The 11776-nt window shown below is 55.2% G+C and overlaps 1 long non-coding RNA gene across 1 annotated transcript; it reads left to right on the top strand.

Annotated features, from left to right (window-relative positions):
• Positions 1-2246: 2246 nt before the first annotated feature.
• On the top strand, positions 2247-5504 carry LOC135304106 (uncharacterized). The gene is made up of 3 exons (XR_010365547.1): positions 2247-2472; positions 3032-3091; positions 3862-5504. It is a non-coding gene; the product is annotated as an uncharacterized LOC135304106 (long non-coding RNA).
• The last annotated feature ends 6272 nt before the right edge of the window (positions 5505-11776 follow it).

Raw genomic sequence — 11776 nt, 5'->3', positions numbered from 1 at the left:
CTTTTCCAGGCAGCTCTGTCTGTCTGTCTGGGCAGTCTGTCCTCACACCTGGTCCCACCCAGCTGCTCAAGGACCCTCTCACAACTGGTCCAGCCCAGCTTCTGCAGTACCCGGGGGAATTGTGGCCGCGTGTTCCAGGCTGAGCACGGCTCCTTTTCTTCTTCCTCTCTCTGGGCCCCCCTGGCACGGGGAACTCTCTCCTGTGGGGTTCCTTCCTGCGGGAAGGACCATCCCTCCTCCAGAGGCACCCTCCAGGTAGAGCTGCTCCCGGTGGTGCTGGCTGTGCCCGGGCCCCGCTCCGCTGCCCCAGTGTCGGCAGCAGCTCGGGCAGACGGACCGGGACCGAGCCTGGGCAGAGGGACCGGGACCGAGCCTGGGCAGACGGACCGGACCGAGCCCCGGGCAGAGGGACCGGGAGCGAGCCCCGGGCAGACGGACCGGGACCGAGCCCAGGCAGACGGACCGGGACCGACCCCGGGCAGACGGACCGGGACCGAGCCCGGGCAGACGGACCGGGACCGAGCCCGGGCAGACGGACCGGACCGAGCCCCGGGCAGAGGGACCGGGACCGAACCCCGGGCAGAGGGACCGGGACCGAGCCCCGGGCAGAGGGACCGGGAGCGAGCCCCGGGCTGCAGCCGCTGCCCCGGAGCCCCGGGCTGCCCGGGAGCCGCCGCTCCCCGCACGCTGACGCTCCTGCCGGCGCTTCCCGGAGCCCCGCGGTTGCCGTGCCCGGCTCTCTCCTCGCTCAGCACATGGAATGCTGACTTCCTCCGGCTTCTCGCATGGATTTTTTCCCACCCTGGCTGTGCTCTTTAGTTCAGATCTAAGCGAGCTTTCCGAGCGCGCTGCCTGGATGTCTTTATTAAAACACACAGTTTAAGGAGGGGGCTGAGGGAGAGGCTGAGGGATCGGCTCTGGATTCACTCTGCAGCCAAAACCATGGGAATCTTCTGCTCCACAACTGTTCCCAGCCGCCGACAGCTGCGCGGTACAGCCAGCAGGACACGGGGTCACCCCTCTGGCCGTGACTAATTCATCGCGGAGGGCAGCCCCGCTGCTCGTCCCCCCGAGGCTGGGTCCCCTCGGGTGTGAAGGCAGGTGGGCAGACAGGGACATGTCCCCGAGGGGCTGGTGGCCCGGCTGGTGGAGAGGCTGTGCTGGGGTTCCCTGCGGCTCCTGGAGCAGCACGGCTCTGTGTGAGAGGGATGCAAAGCCGGCCGGGTGTTCATGAGACCGACTCCTGAAGAGGAGCTTTCCCTTGGGAAACTTCGAGCCCTGGGCCAAGTTTTGTTCTCAGATACCTGGAAGCTGAGAAAATCACAGCAGGCAGGAGTGACACTGCCGGAATTGGAGCCTGTGGGAGTGCCCGTGCCTGCCATGGGAGTGCAGCACCCAGGGCTGTGCCGTCCCCGGGAGCAGGGAGCAGTCCCCGTGTCTGGCAGGGACCTCCAGCCTCGCCTTCCAGCACCAGCTGCCAGGAGCTGTCAGTGGCTCAAGTGCTGAGAAAAGCAGCTTTTCCTTGCACCAGGAGCTGTTTCCCCATCACAACAACGCCGCTGACAGCCCGGAGGCCTCAGACACAGCTCTGAACTTCTCCTTGTGATGTACCAGCCCTGGCCGAAGCTCCCTGACCTCCTGCCACCCCGATCCCGCTCTCGGGCTTGGCCATCCTGTCCTCCCCATCTCGTGTCTGGAGGAGCACTGGGGAGCAGCTGCCTGCCCTGCCCAGCAGCAGCTGCACCAGGCCCTGCTCTTGCTGGGGAAGTGCTGATTTCTGCCGTGCTAGCTGTGCATCCCCCTGTGAGGCACTGGCTGCTGGAAGGCGCTGCCTGAGCCAGCCACATGCTTCATGATGTCAATCGCAGTTCAGAGTTAATTATTCATGAGGAAATTTCATAATGTGCTGTTAAGTGGGCTGCAGGATATTTTGGTTAAATTAAGGGAACCTGAAAGCTCCCTCTGTAGGGTGTTCCTCCTCGGGCCTCGCTGAGAGCAAAGGTTCAATTAGAGCTCAGGTGCTGTGGCCTCTGCCATGGCCTGCGATTATCGGAGCCACGGGAGTGTGGAGATCAATCCAACGGCTCAGCTTCGTGTTTCCAACAGGGAAATTCCGAGTGAAGGGTTTTGCAAGAGGACTTGGGCTGGTGGAAGTTTCCCTGCCCATGGCAGGCAGTTGCAGCAAGATGAGCTCTGAGTTCCCTCCCCACCCAAACCATTCCGTGACTCTGTGACTTCAAGCGGGTTCTGTGGAGTCCCCCTGAGCCTGTAGAGAGCCCAGGACAGGCTGTGCAGGTCATGGAATTGCAGGATCATCCAGGTGGACAGGCCTCTAGGATCCCTGAATTTGTCTGTTAACAGGCCAGTTTGCTCCCAGACTCTTTTCTTCCTCATTCTTGAAATCATTTAGATTGGAAAAGACCTTTCAGATCACCAAATCTAACGATGCTCTAAAGAAACCTCTTTCATCGGGTCAGTCTCACAGTCCTGCAAACATGTCATGCCTTGGAGCCTCTCCAGCCTTGGGTGAAGGAGTGGAGGCTCCTGTCCCACAGCACAGCCCCCACAGCTCCCACATCCATCACCCCTTGATGCTGGGACCTTCCTGAGGTGTCCTGGTGACCCAGGTCTGCAGTCACAGAGCACTTTGGGTCCTCTCTTGTTCAGAACTGGGTCTGGTCGGTGATGCTGGAGCCACCCCCTCCCACCCTGCTTTTCCTGGGATGGCTGCAGGAACCCGCAGGGATCTTGGGATGCCCTGGATTCCTTTTGAAGCCTTGTTAGGAGCTGACTGACAGAGCTTGGACTGGCTTTGGAGCCTTTTCTGAGTCTCCCCTTTGGCCACACTGCCTCCTCCTGTCCTGCCACCATTAATTACTGATGGATCACATTGACCTGGCTCTGTGCTATCCATGAGTGAGGGAACATCTCGCTCCCCTGGCTGGTGCATAAATGAATGACTTTCCAGACACATTTTCACTCCTACATTTTTTTACCAACCTTGCTATTCCCCTGCTCCTTCTGCTGCCAGGAAAATGCTGACTGGGAAAAGTTTGGATCTACACCAGGAGATGAGGTGACCTCTGTGCAGGTGGAAACATCTGCAGGAGACTCAGGGCATGGACTGGGAGGTGGGATGGACTTGCCCATGGAGATGGTGTCCTTGCCCCACAGTTGTGCCTCCAGGCCCACCTTCCCCACTTCTTGCTGTGCCATTTGTTACTGGTACAAGTGTCTGGCACAGCTGAGCACTCAACTGTCCAAACACCAAAGTTTCTGGGAATAACAACCCCTGCAAGCATGGCCAGGGTCATCCTAGTGGTTAGACCCCAGGCTTTAAGCAGGCAGAGGGTACATACAAGGAAGGATTAGATTTAGGATTAAATATTTGGAAAAAATCTTCCCTGTGAGGGTGCTGAGGACCTGCACAGGATGCCCAGAGCAGCTGTGCTGCCCATGGATCCCTGCAAGTGTCCAAGGCCAGGTTGGATGGGGCTTGGAGCAGCCTGGGATAGGGGAAGGTTCCTCCCAGCTCTAGCTGGAATGAGATGGGCTTTAAGGTCCCTTCTCACCCAAATTGTTGTGGGATTTTATGAAAGGAGAGGGGTGATGCAGTGATACCATCCTGGGACAGCACCAGGGGCTGTGACAAGGGGAGAGGGGAGGTCACCCTGTAAGGGACTGGTGGAAAGAAAGCCTCTTGCCTGCCCTTTTCTGGCCCTGTCACACACAGGGGTTGGTGGCTGAGCACAGCCTGCAGTGCATCCCACTCGTTGTGCTGGGTGGGCTTGGAGCCAGGCAGCCCCTGGGTCACCAGCAGAGAGGATCCAACACAAAGCTGCTCCTGGCATCTCTCCAAAGGTGGATGTGTGGAGGAGAGGGAACCTGGGCTGACCAGGAGCTGTGTCCTGCTCCCAGCACAGCCTCACACTCCAGTTACAACCAGCGAGCACCTGGAAAGGGAGCCCGGACACAGAACACAGGAGCCCAGTGAGAGGCGAGCAGGAGTGACTGGGCACTTGGCAGGGAATGAAATGCAGTTTGCAGGGAATGAAATGCAGTTTGCCTCCACGCCAAGCCTTGATGGCTTCATTCTGCTTCTTCAGGCTCTCAAGCCCTGCTGCCTGGAGCCAGCTCCTTGCAGGGCTGGGAGGAAGGGATGGAGGCAGGGAAGGAGGAGGCCTCCTGCAAGCCTCTCCAAATATTTAACTCCGTGGAAACTCTGCCTTTCAGAGGTCTCAGTTCTGCTGTGGGGTATCCTGGCAATGGATGTTACCTGCCCTTGGTGCTCCCAGCCCTGCTGCAAAATCACAGTGCTGCCTCCAGGACAAATGTTCATGGAAATAAAAAAGCATCCAGCAAGTGTTTCCATCCAGACACCTTCCACAGATAAGTCTCATCCTCACCCCCTGACTCAGTGCAGGAGGATCCAGTCCTGGCAATATTTTGGCAGCTCCAAGGACAGCACAGCCTGTCCAACACCTTCACCTCTCACCACATCCAGCTCCAGACCTCTCCTGGCTCCTTCCCTTGAGGATATTGCCTTCTGGAAGAGGAGCTTGGATCATGGGCAGAGGCAGAGCAGAAACTGCCCAATTTTGAGTTGGGCTGAGAGCAGCAAGTTACAACTGCTCCAGCAGCAGCCCCTGACCAGCTCCCACCCCACCCATGGAAGGGATCACATTCCCACTTCCAGGCTCAGCTCAGAGGTATCAGCCTCTTCTCATTTTGGAGGGTTCTTGACTTTCTTTCTCTCTTGCTTTTTCTTTTTTTTTTTTTTCGTTTTTCCTTCAGCTTTTCTCTTCCTCCTTTTTTCTTTTTCTCTCTTTTCTTTTTCTTTCCCCCCCCTCCTGCCTCCCTATGCAGCCTCTGTTCTTCATCCATTATTTAGGCTTTTCTGACTGTAACAGCAACATTCGCCTTGTATACCTTGTGTGGGGTTTAAAATATAGATAAAAGCAGAAGGTCAGACTTGAAACACAGATTCTGACGGTTGCTGCTGACTTTGTCTGGAAGCTACAAAATCTGGAGCTTTCTGTGCCCAGCAATGGTTTCGGTACAATTGGGTTTTTGGGGGTTTAGGGGTTTTTTTTGTCTGGTTGATATTCCTGCAAACTGTCTTGGTGTTTGATGCTTTCATCCAGCCTTTCAGTTTCTAAATGTTCTGAGGCCTGGCTGGCTTCAGGACAGGGGAGCTGGAGCCATGGAATTCCTGCTTGGAGGTCCAGTCTTGACCCAGCACAGCAAATACCTGCTGCTCTCCTGTCCAGGGCGAGCCGGGGAGGGGAGGAGGTGCCTCCATCCACATCCAGCAGGCTCTAATTGGCACCTCTGGTCAGCAGAGCCGAGGACTTTCCCTTTCAATTATAAATAAATGCCCTGCTTCTTTTATGTTGCTTTCTTCAGCCGTCAGAGAGATTGGATTTTGAGGACAAATGTTTGTGGGAAATAAATTTCAAAGTCAATGTGGGAATAGTCCCAGAAAACATGAAACACTTCATTGTCTGTTTGAACGGGCAGCAGGGCAGGGAGGGCGTCCCTCCAGCCAGGAGACAAACTGGACAGGGGTGGAATCACCATCCTGGAGGGTTTCCAAAGCCATGTGGATGTGGCTTTTGGGGACGTGGGTCAGTGATGGCCTTGGCAGCACTGGGGGAATGTTTGAGGTTCTTCCAACCCCAGCTGTTCTGTGATTCCCTGAGAAAGGGCAGCAGGGGATGGTGATACTCAAAGATCATTTTTGGTGTCACTGAGATCCATGTGGGCAGCGAAAGGCACTGGAGAAGAGCTGGGAATGCTCCAAGGAGTGGCTGGAGGGGCATTACAAACTGAGACATCAGTGGAGAAATGCCAGCCTTGCCAGGCAGCGTTCCCCAAGCACAGGGCAGAGCAGTGATATCCTGGGAGGTTGGTGGGGAATGTTCTCTCCCAGCACAGGACATTTTCAGAGAACAAAGGCTTTGGCTCACTCAAAACCGACCCAAGACTCTTCCAGTCCCCACCTGTAACAGGAGCTCTCAACAGCTGTCTCCAGAACTGAGACCTGCAGATTTTGTTATCAGAGAATCCCAGCCTGGTTTGAGTTGGAAGGCTCCTTAAAGACCCCCTGGTGCCAATCCCCTGCCAAGCACGGGGACACTGCTGTCCCCATCACGGTCGGGTGGCTTCAGCAGCCAGCTGGGACCTGCAGCTCAGGCACAGGTTTCAGCCTGCTGGGTGCCAGCAGCCATCTAATCCAGGTGGATATTCCAGTGGCAGCTGCTGTTCAGGAGCTCCATAGCCCAGCTGGCACTCCCCAAACAACCTTTCTTCACTCTAACCCAAGGGAAAATGCATCTGTCAGGTGAGGAATAGGAAGATAGAACCAATTATTCCCTGTGAGGGTGGGCAGACCTGGCACAGGTGCCCAGAACAGCTGTGGCTGCCCCTGGATCCCTGGCAGTGCCCAAGGCCAGGCTGGACACTGGAGCTTGGAGCAGCCTGGCACAGTGGAAGGTGCCCCTGCCCAGGGCAGGGGTGGCACTGGGTGGGCTCTAAGGTCCTTCCAACCCAAACCATCCTATCACTCCATGATTCTATTCCAGTTTCCCTGCAGGCACTGTGCTTATCCAAACAGGATTTGGAAGGATGCAGGGAAAGGCTGCAGTCTTCCTGTCTCAACTCCATCCCTCAGCTCTCTCCAAAAGCCAGACTGGGCAGTAGATCCAGGCGTGGATCTGTCAGTGCTGAGTGGTTACAGCAGCTCTGGCAGGGGCTGGGATGGCTCATGAATGATCCCCTGGACAAGGAATTGAACTCTTCCAGATTTCCCAACATGGAGTTGGGAGTTTCCTTCTCCATGCCTACAGCTGCAGCTCATGTGACAGAGGTGTCACACTGAGCAGAAGGAAAAGACGCCTACATATGGCATTTTCCAGGAGCAACAGGAAAAAAGTGACATTACGAAGGGAATCACCAAGAGCAGCAGCTCCTTGTGCTCAGGCATCTCTGGATTAGGGGATCCCAGCAGCACGTGGGGATTGAAATTGGCCTGTTGTGGTCTCTGGGGCCTTGAAGAAGAACATTTCCAGGGAAGTGGTGGAGTCCCCATCCCTGGAGGTGTTCAAGGAAGGCCTGAACACAGAACTCAGTGCTCTGGGCTGGGGACAAGGTGGGCATTGGGTACAGCTTGGACTCGATGATCCTGGAGGCCTTTTCCAGCCTCCAGGATTCTGGGATCCTGTGACTGAGGAGCATCCCCAAAGTCCTTGAGGTGACATCTTTACATCCATCCGCAGGCTGGCCGAGCCAGGTCCACAATCTGCTCTTCCCAGGATGTTAAACATCCAAAGGAAAGAAAGAAGCAGGACTTTCAGGAAGTCAAGGAATTGTGACACTGCTTATCAGAACTGATTAAGCTGACATCATTAAACTCAGGAAGTTTCGATGTAGGAGTGTGGACTCTTTATATTTCTATAAATGTCTCCCTTCCAATCCTACTGAATTCCTGGCCTCGCTGGTAGGCTGTCATGGGATAATTATCCATTTTTAAAGTGTCTCTTTCCACCGATGTTCAGGACATTTGGGAATCCCTTTCCATTGTGATTCTCTGAGCATTCTCCCTGTGACACCTGCAGCTCGGTGACAGCCCCTGCTTAAACACCCAAATACAAAATTCCTGAATATCCTACTGCTTCCCATGAGGTGGATGGGACCTGCAAGTCCTTGGTGATCTGGGAGGGGAATTTTTACTGAGGGGACTTGCCTCTGGGTTTGGTGGCCAAAGTTGCAAGTCTGGCTCATGAATTCCCACTGCTCCTGGTCCCGACAGATCCCAGTGCTCCGTGCTCCTGCTGGTGGGGCACTGAAGCCACCCCACTTTTCCAAGATCCCGTGCCTGCAATAATCCCTCCGAAGCCCAAGAGTTACTTTTGTTTTCTTCCACCAATTCTGTCCATTCCGCCTTTGGCAAACATCGATTTTCCACAATTCCCCGCAGCCCTCATAAAGCAGCTGCCAAAACGGCTCCCTCGTGGGCCACTTCTTTTATTTGTCGAACAAAAGAATCATCAGCATTGTCTCCAGAGCTCTCCGGCGAGTGGAGCCTGGCATTAGGATGCCGAGCTCCCTCTCCTGGCTGCCGGATCAAAAGGAATTGCTGAAAAAGTCCTGCGCACCTGAAAATCGGGATCGCCGGACTCCGGCTGAAGGAGGAAGAGTCCTTCCATCTGTTTTGCAGATTTTCGGGCTCCATCATTTTTCCTTCCCACGAAATATGCTGAGAAAACGATCAGGTGCAATAATTTTGAGAGAAGGATGAATTTGTCTGTAGGCAAAACTTGCTTTTGCTCCTCTCCCTTTTTTTCCTCATCTGTCACTGTCAGGGAACAGATCCCAGTGGGAAAATCACTCTGAGGGTCTCTGCAGAAAACCCACAGTTGTGTCCCACCAGTTATCCATGAAATGTTACTCCAGGGTGAAGGATAGTGGAAAGGACATGCACAAGGAAGAGCAGCAGGGAACAGGTTGGGATGGAGGGTGGGGGTCACTGGAGCACGGGAAGTCCCATCAACGTGATCCTGATGGAGGCTGAAGGGCTGCTCTGGAGAGAGGTGGCAGGATCTGCTGGGAGGCAGCAAGCAGCTCTCAGGGCTCACAGCAGGAGAAATGGGAGCTCAAACATTCCAGATCTTCACCTCAAGTGTCCCAGTATGGGTGGCAAGCATGGCTTAATTCCAAAAAACCCATCAAATGTCTCCAAGTGACAGTTTCCATTTTCAGATCAAGGCTCCCTTCCTCTCTCCTTTGCATGATGAGCTGGCCCAGCACCTGCTGCAGTCTGGGAATTCTGGTTGTGGTCTGCAGCTGGGATCCTGCAGGAATTTGGATTGAAAAGCTCAGAGTTCTGCACCCATGGGAGGGTGAAAGCACCGATGGATTTTGAAATGGAAAAATGAGTTGTGTGCGTGTCCTGTTGCACACTTTGGGAGCAAATGGGCACCACAAATCCAATTTGGAGAAGTCAAGAAGCCCCTGAAAACTTTTAGTCTCCCCACAATGCAATTATGTGACTCTCTGAGCCGCCTTTGGTCTGGGGAGAGGATGGTACTGGCTGTCCTTAGGAATTACGGAACCAATGGATCAGGGAATGCTTTGGCTTGGGAGGAACCCTAGGGACCATCTCACCCCACCTCCTGCCATGGGCAGGAACACCTTCCACTGTCCCAGCTTGCTTCCAGCCCCATATCCAGCCTGGCCTTGGACACATCCAGGGATGGGGCATCAACTCCCTGGACACTGCATGGATTTGGCTGACCCTCCTCATCCCAACATTCCCCATGGATTACATTCCAGCCATCTCTTCTGTCCATCCTCCAGGCCCAGGCAAAATCAAGGAGCAAGGAAGTTGCCCCCATGCTCCAAGAATGAGTCACGTTACCCTGGGAGCTGTTCAGTTTGGTTTGTTTGGTGGGGCCAGGACGCTGCTGGGATCTTCCATCCAGACCACTGGCCACCACTGAGCACGAGACAGCAATTTTGGCATGGCCAGGGGGTGGACAGGACTCTGCACCAAAGTCCACAAGAGGAGGGAAGACGCTGAGAGCCTAAAGCTCAGAGCTGTGATCATCAGCTCAAACCTTTTATTTCCTTGAAGCCTCTTCACTCTTCAGCCCTGTTCTCAAGGAGGTCCTGGCAGAATGAGGGGAGGAACAGGCAGGTGACAAAGGTGGCTGGAGCTACACGAGGGTCTCTTGCCTAGGGCAATTCAGGTGCCATCACTTCTTCAGAGTTTTGGTAACTCTGAGAAATATTTGGGTCACAAATCCTCCCACTTCTCCTCTGCAACTGCCCAAACCCTGCACCTCTCTCCCTGTCTCTTCTCCCTGCAACAACTCACCTGTACTCACCTGTTTTACCCCCTGGAACCCATCTGAAGCCACTCCAGGTGATTTAGGGGCAGAAAGGACCCTGTGAAGAGGTGTGAGCTGGAGCAGGGTTTGGGAGGGGATTTGTGCTGGTCCTGGAGCTGGGCTCAGGCCTGGCAGAACATGGCTCACTTCCTCTGCCTCCAAGCCAGATCCAAGCCAGGTGAGAGACACTGATCCCATGGAAACACAGAATATCCTGAGCTGGGAAGAATCAGGGGTCCTGGAGTCCAGTCCTTGACCTTGCAGAGCTCTACCCAAAGCTGGGAGCTCCAAGAGCCTCTCACAGGTGCCTTTCATGGCTGAGTCCTGCCTGAATGAGCCTTGTTCTGACAAGATGGAAAAGGAGCTTCAGAGCGGGGCTCGGCACGGCTCAGAGGAGGAGAAGCTTCAGTGTGAAAGGGAAACGAAAGCTCGGCAACAAGGTCAGCTCCACTGCCTCAGGCGATCGAGGAATGACAAAAGTTTCCGTGTAGCACAGCAGCAGAAGACAAAAGCCATCCCTGGAGGGTAGGAAGAGAGAGGGAGTGCAGAGCAGACAAGAAATTCAATGTAGGGAAAGCCACAAGGTTTGCTGGCAAGGACACGCTCCTGGGTGGGTCAGAGGATCATGGAATAGCTGGGGTTTGATGGGATCTTCAGAGGGCACCGAGTCCACCCCTGAGGTGCAGGATAAAGTGGCTAATGGTTCCCAGGAGCCTTGAGCAGGATTCCTCAGAGCCATGGATGCTCCAGACCCGTCACTGAGTCTCCCAAGTGCTGGTGGTGGGCAGGGGGCCAAGGGGCACCCGAGAACATCAATAATTGCTGGAATTTGGATCTGGGCTTCAGGTCTACAGCTCCTTCTCACTCTACCCACACCATCTGAGTCCATTAGAGAGCGCTGGGAATTGGTAGTGAACCAAGATGCCAGGCCCAGGGAGCCTTTCCCAGCATCCGAGCTGCACCAGTAACCCCACAGGGAAAGGGCTTGGCTTTGTCTGGGAGCTCTTCCTCTTCGCCAAGGACTTGTGGTTGTCCCTTTCCACAGGTCCAGCAGTTCCTAGGACCAGAAGGGTCAGGACAACTGCTGCTCTGTGATTCCTAGGAGAAGTGCAAATGGCTGTAAAGCCAGCAGCCGGGATGCAGATGGCTCTAATGCGGGAGAACAGCTGGGATGTGCACAGGTTTTCCAGAGACACGAGGGAAAACTGAATGGAAGGTGTCTGCATCGCTGCTGCAAGTCTTAGCAGAGCAGAAAATTGGACATTCCTCTGTGCAAAGTGCCTGGCACGGGCAGAGGAACCGGGAGTTTGTTCAGGGCAGCACTGCAGGCTGCCCAGGATGGCACAGCTGGGGTCGAGTGCTGGGCATGCAGGGTGGGCAGCCCCATCCGTGCCCTGCTCCAAAAGGAGCCTTGGAGCTGTGGGTTCCCTGCTGCACAGCTGGGAGGGCTCTGAGGGCAAAGGCAGAGTGAGGAGAAGCCTGAATCCCACAGGATCCGAGTCATCCATCCCTCAGTGGGTGCTGGGGCCCCCTCCAGCCTCTGGGGCTCGGCTGGCTCCAGGCTCCACAGCACCCAGGGACCTCCCTGGAGCCTGGGTGGGTGCAGGGTCAGCACATCTGTGTCTGCAGGGAACAGGAGCTCTGTGCTTCCTCTGGGAAATCCAGAATGGGGGAGGTCACCTCCACCAAGCAGAGTGGGAGAGGCAGGGTTTGCCCAGGGGTGCTGCTTCCTGAAGAGCTGAATTCACTCAGGCACCTGGATGTCTAAGGAGCACTAAAACCTCTCCATCTTCTCTTGTCCCCCAGGTTCTTTTGAAATCCCTCTCCTGGGTGCGTGGCTCTCCTGGGATCCCTGAAGATCCCAGTGCGGGAGGTAAGTGTCTCTC

The sequence above is a fragment of the Passer domesticus genome, chromosome 7 (assembly GCF_036417665.1).
Source record: "Passer domesticus isolate bPasDom1 chromosome 7, bPasDom1.hap1, whole genome shotgun sequence".
NCBI classification, from domain to species: Eukaryota; Metazoa; Chordata; class Aves; order Passeriformes; family Passeridae; genus Passer; species Passer domesticus.
This window is presented reverse-complemented; position numbering and strand designations above follow the sequence as displayed.